We start from the raw sequence: 9,836 nt of genomic DNA on the forward strand, positions 1-9,836 counted from the left end.
AACAACAATTAAACAAGTGTAAAAATGTATAATTTTATGATTTTACGATGCTTTACGACAAGTTGTAATACCTCAATTATATTATAATTTTTTTTTTTTTTTGTTTTTTTTGAATCACCCTAATATGAATCCATATAAGAAGTCAAGTGAATTGACGTGTAGTGGTGTGAACTGGGAGAGCAAATAAATGGAATGTAGTCCGTTATAATGTGCAAATGGGATCATGCCAATATTTGGGTGAAAATGTGCTTGCGTGCTATTGACTGCTTTGTGGGAGATAAATTTATTCCGTAGTTGAGATTAATTGGCTAAAATACAAAACGGTATTTATTAATGTGCTGAGATTGCGTAGAGCCAGAGAGATTTGGTTTCGAATTGAATTTTATGCACTTTGATTTTAGTCGGCCTAAGAGTAGTTGAGTAGTGTACATATTTTTCATTCAATTGTTTGTGGCAATCAAATGATGGAAATACTTTTGAGTTTTAAAGCGCGTTGATTTCAGGAGAAAATTAAAATTTAAACTCATCGACCTCAACACCCGCTCCGTTATTTCTGCTTTCTCCGGAATGGGCAAGGATGCAAAACAAATGGCAGTGGACGAGGGCAAGGCCAAATATCTGCTGCTATCAAACAAACAGTCGTGGCACTAGCGACTTGGCTCTCACGCTACTGTTGACAGTCATAACTTTGAAGTCGTAGATAATTTCGTCTATCTTAAAAACCAGTATAAACACCACCAACAATGTCACCCTGGAATTTCTAACGCAGGAACTCTTGCCAATAGGTGCTACTTCGGTCTGTTTTCGAGAGAAAGGTTCTGCGAAAGATTTAAGGTCCTTTGCGCGAAGGCCTCCACTCCGTCAGAAGGACCAGGTAGAGAAGGAGCTGGCTTCGCTTGGAATATCCACTTGGCGCTACGTAGCGAAAAGAAGAAATAACTGGCGCGCTGTTGTTAACTCCGCTATAATCGCGTAAGCGGTGTCTACGGCAGTAAAAAGGCAGAAGAAGAATACGACGATACGAGTTACCTTAACCCTACCAATCCGAGCGCTAGTCCTGCCACCAAATGTATTGTTAATACGAACAAATGTGCAAAAATATAATAACTTAGAATAAGTATGGAGATGTTAATTTCGGGTGTCCCTAAATGAATAAGACATTGCGCATAATCTTAAAGTTTTTAATTTATTATTCAAATAAACTTGTGCCAACGGTTTTCCCAATCCGGAATAGACTTCAATATGCGTAGCTATTTACGTTTAATGTAGGTTGACAATTTCCCATAAACGGTCTTTTTAGTTTGTCATACGGAGCTAAGTCAAGCGCATTCGGTGGTTGCGGCACGATATTGGATGTAAATTTGGCGAAAAACTCACGAAGAATCAGTGCAATATGCAACGGTGCATTGTCGTGCTGCAAAAACCAAAAACTGTCAACCTATAAATCTGGTTTCTCTTTACAAATAGCTTCGCAAAAACGACGCATAGTATTCAAATAGTATACTATCGAAAAGAATTCGGAGTGCACCACACCTTGATTTTTGACCTGCTTTGACGTGAATTTTTCTATTATCGGGGCGTAAGCATAGATCCAAGACCCATCGCCAGTAATAATACGTTTCATGACATCATGGTAGGCGGAAAGGATTGTTTCTCGAACGTTTACGCGGCGCTGTTTTTAAATAAAAGTTGGGTGATTTTGGAACCAATCGTGCAATCACTTTTGAAAGTGGATTTTACTGACCTTACTTCCGATATTCTAGCGATGCCAGTAAGACCTCTGGCTGTTAATCGTTCAATCTCAAGCACCACTTTCTTTATTTTACTGGCGTCTTGTTCATCAGTTGATGTTGATGAACGTCCTGGACGCGGTTCGTCGTCAACACCCTCTTGACCTGTAACGAACAATTATCACCGAAGGTAGAGAAAGACATTCTGAATGTTTCGGCACCAGAATTTGATTTCGCACACAAAATGTAGTGGAACTTTTTTGTTAAGTAATTTCACTCATCGTAAAAATCGCCGAAAGCATTTTATGTACTTCAAAAAGACAAGTGTACTCTAAAGACTAATGATCATTTTGATGAGACATTTGGCATAGATGTCACTGACAGTTATACACACGAAGAAAAAGATATTTCGACGAATCGCCAAAATGTATATGCGCTCATAACTTTCATACGACTGAAGCAAATTTCATAATTCTTTTATTAATGTGGCCGTTGAGGTTCAAGGATGGTTTTTACTATACTATATATACTTTTATACTTTATACTTTTCATGAGGAAAAGTCGGGAAATTGGATAGTTCCAAAAAAGTAACTCTTTTCTATACACTTTTTTTTTAATTTTAATTTGTTTTGTTTTTCAATATTTTGATTTGTGAATTATTTGCTTGCTTTTTTATTCCGGCTATTCAAAAGAAAAAATATTGAAAATTATTCACTGAAAACTTTGCATATGTATGTGTGTTTCACCCAAAGTGGTCAATTACAGATTGAAATTTGTTACCAAGCCACGAAGAGGTGTCCCTAATATCGGTCGGCGTTTTTTTCTGCGAGCAACGTATGGCAGCCCAAGGCAAGGCAAGGCAAGAAGCACTCTCAGGATGCGATGCTATATGTACATGCGGAATTATGGATCGCGGTCAATCAACAATCGATCGTCGCGATGTCATGGCACAGCTTTTCAAACAAAAGTTACGATGTTTGATGGTGCTGTTGGATGCTAGATGTACTCTGTTCAATGGCAAAAAAGGGGTTTGTACGTACACATTCTTCTTTGGATAGTGGTTACACTAGATCAAATTGATGAAATAATTTCTGCGGAAATTCAAATGTTGCAGAGAAAGATCCAGTATTAGTCGAAGTGGTGGAAACCAATATGGTTCATGAACCTTGCGGACACTACAATCCCTTTTCGGTTTGTATGGCCGACAATAAATGCACGAAACACTATCCATGTGCTTTTCTTTCGGAAACACAAACTAGAAATGATGGATATCCGCTCTATCCGCGTAGCTCACCAGACGACAATGACAGAACATTCGGCATTTAATTTAGGAGAATGAATATCGAAGTTGACAACTCATGGATCGTACTATAACATATTCACCACTAATTCACATTCAAAACTCATATTAATGCTGAGTAATGCAGTTTGGTGTAATCGATAAAATACGTTTGTAAGTACGTCACTAAAGGAAACAACATGGCGATTATTGGTCTTGAACGAGATGAGATCAACAAGTATCAAATGGGTCGATACGTGAGCTGCAATAAAACGCTTTGTAGGATATTTACTTTTGCAATTCATGAAGGCTTTCCGACCATTGTGAGTCTCGCAGTTAATTTGGAGAATGGCCAAAGAGTATATTTCCACTCAGAGAATACAGTACAGCCAATTAAAACATCGCCAGTAACAAAATTAACATTTACGAGATTTTTCTCAACTTTCGCCAGTGATCTGTTTGTGAGAACATTGCTCTATTCGGAAATATCTTGACATACATACATGGAATGCATCGTGGAAGAAATAGTTACGCAGAAAGGAAGGCAAACTAGTAGATTGACATCCAGGTGTGTTCTCAACTAATTCCTTAGGACGAATTTATGCAATCCACCCGTAAAATGAAGATGGTTTCTACCTTCGATTAATGCTCGCGGTTCAACTTCATTTGAGTCATTGCGAACTGTGAATGGTGCGGTGTGACAAGTTTTGGAGAAGCCAGCGAACAAAAAAAAACATTACCAAAGACATTTTACATCGTCTTCGCTGAATTGGAAATGGATAAATTCCGGTTGACCCATTCGGTGGTTTGATATCAATTCCATTCGCCGTTTATCAATTCATGAAAGATGAACTCATCACGAATGTTTATCCGAACATTGGCCAAATTATTGTAACTAAGATTCCTTAAGTGCACGCCCAATGTCAGCTGCCATACCGATGTTGTTGACTTAAACTGGAAGATTCAAAGTCAAATTCCGGGAGACTTGCGCTCATACAAATCGATCGATCGTCTTGATAATAAAAACGACGTCGTGAATTGTCCATTTTTTGTAGAGGCTTGGTATGCCACCGCATCATTCGCCTCTCAAAGTGGGATCTGCCGTTATTATATTTTGCAATCTTCATGCACCGAAACTGTGTAATGGAATCCGACTGATTGTGACGCACCCATCGAATACAAGTGGACAGAATGATTGATTCCACGAATTCCTTTGAGTTCCAATGATTTGTCAGTTCAAACGTATTCCGTTTCCAGTGAAAACTACATTTGAGGAGACGACCAACAGGACACAACGGCTTGCCAAGTTTGGAAGTGATATGTTTTTCACACGGTCAGATACGAATATACGTGGCGTGCTCACGAGTTTGAAAACCATCTTTTCTGTACACCGAAACAGAAACCAAATAATTTGGTTTATCAAGCAACGTTAGATTGAAAAAAAAAAAATTAAATGATAAATTCAACTTTCTTTTCATTTCAAAACACATAATTTCATGCAGGACAACGTCAGCTAGTTTACAATAATTTCAACTGTAACGGAAAAATCGGTTTACTCTGTCATCTAATTCCCAAAGCGAAAGCAATGTGCTTCAGTTGAGTATATACTTTCACATACCATACTTAATACACAAAGAAAATGGACAAATACATTTAAATACAATAAAAATGTAGTATGAGATGAGAATGACAAACCATTTGACACTTTGTGACCTTTGAGAAGTTCACCCAATTTGCTACTCACTGGTGCCAGGTTAGGCTGCGTCCATTTAACCGCTATTTGCTAGTTATGTGCCATAATCGGATTATAAAGACTATATCCATTTGCTTCGTTATAGCTGTCTGTGTATAAGCAAATTAAAGATAACGGAATAATGAGCAACAACTCAAAAAACCAATTAATTTTAGATAATTTACAATAAAACGCATTGTTACAAATTGACCCCTTTGAACTTTATACGATTATTGGATTTGCAACACCTGAAAGGTTTCCTGTTTAAATTTACATATAGGGTTGTTTGCAAATAGAGTAAATAGTTTATGTTTTATTCTAGCTAGAATTGCTGAGGAAAAAGGCCAGATTACAGAAAAATAGTACAGTATTCTATGTCAACATCCTCTTGACAACGAACCAGAAAAACCTAAACTCCGACTGCGCAGAAGCTGTGTATAATAAATACTCTTCGCAACAGAAGTTTTTATAGTAGAAATCTAAGAAAAAATATATATTCGAAGTTTATAGCATTCCCTGGGACAATCATCTATGCTAAATTGCATTAATTTGTCGGGTTGTGTTTAGTATCGCGCCGGTTAATTTTGGCTCACCGTACCTAAATGAGAGAACCAAATGGAAAATTTTAAACACGCATGTATGCTTAAATTATCGAACTTTGTTTTAAATAATATTTTATAAAAATCGGTTCACAAATTTTTCCACAAATTCACTTTAAAAAATGCTATTTTTTGCAAAATTCTAAATATATGCTAGTGTATTTTCATCTGTTTYGAATGGAACCAAACCAATTATGGATACATTTTCACGCACATATATTACTTATGAATTATAAAAACCACTAGTAATGTYTTTAATTACTTTTGATTGTTAATTTCTTTGTAAATCTTTAAATAAAATACACCTTTTTCTGCATTGAGTTCAATAATGCGGAAAACCAAAATGACTGCCTAATTTGAACTGTCAAATTACCGAGAAAGCACGAACAAAAGGGAATAAATTAAACCCACTTAGCAATAAATGTATGAAGTAAACGCGAAAAGGTGTTCAATACTAAAATACTGTAGATTGCGTAGCCGGTGTTGGATCGGCCAGGGTTATTTTTTTAAAGCGCGGCCGAAGGATAGATGCAATTATATACGTATATACATTGCACTGAAACATTTTGGCTTTMTTTATTTTGATTTCTTGTCCATACAAAAATGTTGGCTGGGTTGCATGGGTTTCAGTTTGTATGGAAAAATGAGCAAAAACACTGATTTTTGGTCATTTTCAAAGGCCTCCCTACAGGTCCATAGGCGATCTAGGGGATCGAGGGGCGGTTTACTAAAAAGTTCGATCCTTCCTCTTTCCAATAAGGGGTCGGGAGGGGGGATAGCCCGACCCTGTTTTTCTCCATAAACGATACTTAACCGGCGCGATACTAAACATTCCCCAATTTGTCAAATAAATAGTTTTTCATACAAGAACTTCAGTTTGATCGTTCAGTTTGGAAAGCAGCTATATGTTATATAATATTATGCCGATACAGCTGGTTCCAACAAATTAGATGCTTCTTGAAGAGAAAAGGACGTGTACAAAATTTCAGATCGGTATATCAAAAAGTAACTGACTGCTTCTCATATATACGTGCAGAAGATATTTGATTCTATTATTCGACACATATACAAGTAGTTCGGGTGTAACCTTGGCAAAGCTCCGAAAGCTACGTATGCAATAGCCTTTTTACGATCAATACCGTCGAAATAGTTTGCTTCTTCATAGATCAGCGATGATTTTGAATAGATCGTACAACGAGAGTATGTTGAAAAATCAGATTTTCTTGCGATTATGGTGAGTATATTTATTATAATTTCTACGACTTATACCGATCGGGATGAATGTTTCAGATCAAATACTTTTTAGGGTATCTAAAATAATACCAAAAAACTAGTAAATGGAAGTGCTGTGACAATTCGGCTAACATAACCTTTTACAAAACTTCGAAAGTTGGAATTTGGCAAAAGGTATAGTCTTGCAGCATAAGCGTCAATCAAGCAATAACCCGACAGAACGAACTGCAGTAAATACTTAAGTAACAATAATTATGGTTACCGAGAGCGTTATCATTAACACAGATGTACTGCTATTCACTGCGACTCGTCTTGAAGTTATCTAAACATAAAATGTATACCTCTATTTGCTTTTTTGCAATTTTCACTAAAATCAAAGGTAGATTCTACTTAAAAATCAATAACATAACTCCAACTATTTTGGAGTGATCGGTAAAAAATTGAAAAACAACTTCGAATGTTACTCCACAATTAGAAAAAAATATGTATATAGTATATCCCGTAAGAAAAAATTGGTCCGAATAATGTGACGATTATATTATGAGATCAAATTTGACATAGACTGATAAAAATAAAAACATTTTTACGTTCTTTTATTTTCACATAACTTTATTATCTCCCTCAGGCTCAAGAGTCATTTTTAGTTAAATTAACCTAACAGCAAATTTTGGTTTTCGATTAAAGTAGGTTTCTCCGTTACGTTGTAACCCCTATTAACCAAAGTGTGTTTATTTGATGAGAAACGCTTGCCACGAATACATTTTATGAGTTCTGGAAACAAATGGAAGTCGCTGGGGACCAAATCTGTCAATACGGTGGATGCTCCAACTATTCGAACTTTAGTTCATTCATAGATTTTAGCCATTGTAAAAATGCTATTGTAACACAGTTCATTGCCCTGATGAAAAAGGGCTTTTTCTTCTGCTAACCTTGTTTTTTTCACGATTTTTTTCCTTCAACTGGTCCAAAAGGTTGCAATAATATTCAGAATTAATTGTTTTACCAGTTTGCAAGTAATGCACAAATAAATTTCCTCTCGCATCTAAAAAACTGATGCCATTCTTGGCCGATTTCCGGTCACGAACTTATTTCAAAGCCGAAAAAGCAGATTCACACCACTCTTTAGCCTCTTGTTTTGATTCAGGATCATGGTGATAGACCCAAGTCTCATCCATAGTGATGAGGCGACGCACAAGACGCTGTCTAAAACTTTGTTTAAATTATTACAAATAGTTTTGTTTAGTATTGTATATATTATATGTGGGAAAATAGGCCTCCGGGAAACCTAATACCCAAAATATACCGGTAACGGGCCTACATAGCAACCTATTTTTTATTTCTAAGTCCTTTTATTTGAATCACTGTGCCGAATAATCAACTATTTTGATCAGGTGATCTCAGCTGTTGACGACCATATGATTCTTTTGTTACATGTATATTACTACAATGACCATACCACTCAACTATAACTATGCTCCACTATACAGTTCGAACATTGTTCGATTGTTGTTCGAATTAAGTGTATTTTTTGGTCAGGGGTGCATTTAAAAGGCACGGCCGGTCCCGCACCGTCATTCGCCTCGAATGAAGTGTTCCACCCCTTCATATATTCTAATACAATAACAGTATTTCCTGGCCCTTCGTTCTCGCCCATCTTCTGAACTTCATACCTACCGTGGGGCTTTATGTTTTTTACTTCGTACGGTCCGAAATACTTTTGTTTTAGTTTTAAGTTGGGTCCATATTGCGTACGTTTAATCGCTACTAAGTCGCCTACCCTATATGTGACTTCCGTTTTACGCTTTGAATTAAATGTATGCATATTTTCGTTTTGTATCTTGCAAATATTCTCTTGAACCAGTTTTGGAATCGTCGTCTAATTCTTTCATTATGCAATCTTCAAGTATAACATACTTCTATGTCTTCACATGTCATTGCGAAAATTTTGTACTTCTTGGAGGGGTATTATTAATAATCCTTTGAATTCTTTCAACATATTTATACCAACCAGCAGGAACATCATGGCATAGTTTAGCTAACATCGGTACTATTATACGATGCATCCGTTCTACTGGACCATTTCTCCTAGGGACGCCTGTATATATAATCAAAAGAAAGCATCTACTATTACCAGTAAATGTTTGTATTTTTTATTAGTAACCTCTAGTGGCCCTACCTAGTCTATAGTATATGATATGTTTGTAGTGGTCTATCTTCTTTGTCTATTGGAGAGAGCAAACCTTCTTTCTTGCCTGCTATTGCGTTTATGATGATACATTCAACGCAATTTTTGACAAATTTATCGACTTTTGATCTAATTTCTGGAATATAAAACGATTTCAGTAAATACTCTTGCGTTTTTTTAGCAGATAAGTGCCCCTGACGATGTGCAATGCTGATAATTTCGTCTTTCATTGCTTTTGGTACTACTACCAACTCGTTTACGTAGTCTTTATATAATACATTATTTCGCATAAAGAAATCTTCATGTTCACATTTTTCTAAGACTTGAATAATTGTTATGATCCTCCCATCAGACTTTTGAGCCTCTCTCAAGTGATACGCGACCGAATCTTCTATTAACATGCAAGAAACGCGGCTCAAGGCGTCAACATGTTGCATTCTTGAATTTTCCCTATGTTCTATGATATAGTCAAAGTCCTGTTAGCACATAGCCCAACGGGCTACTCGTATGGTATGTCACGTTTCTTCATGGTCATTGTAAAGGTATTACAATCTGTACGAAATTTCTTTAATGCTTGGATAATCGCGAACACTTCAAGTTCATAGGAGTTATATTTTTCCTCCGCTGGAGTAGTTTTCCTGCTCATAAACTGTACGCGATGAAATTGTTGATCTTCGGAGTTTTTCTGAAGTAGCACGGCACCATAGCCATACATAGAAGCATCAGTGTGTATCGCCATCTGTGCATTTGGATTATAAATTTTTAAGACCGGAGCATCGTCAAAGCTAATTTTAACTGTTGAAACGCTAACTGCTGCATCTCTCCTAAATGAAATTTCGTATTCTTCCTTAACATGCCGCTTAATGGCTTGGCTATTGGAGCATATCCCTTCAATGAATCTTCTAAAATAGGACGTTAACCCTAAAAACCTTTTTGCTTTTCTTTTCAAAGAAAGAACACTTTGTCCATTTAATATGTAATCCGCATACTCGTATTGCAGCTCCTGTTAACACAGTTCTTAATTAAATAATGTCATCCACATACATAAATGACTAAAATATTTTATTGTATAAAATTT

Source organism: Bactrocera latifrons, unplaced genomic scaffold, assembly GCF_001853355.1.
Source record: "Bactrocera latifrons isolate USDA-ARS-PBARC rearing strain unplaced genomic scaffold, ASM185335v1 scaffold_13, whole genome shotgun sequence".
Classification (NCBI taxonomy): Eukaryota; Metazoa; Arthropoda; class Insecta; order Diptera; family Tephritidae; genus Bactrocera; species Bactrocera latifrons.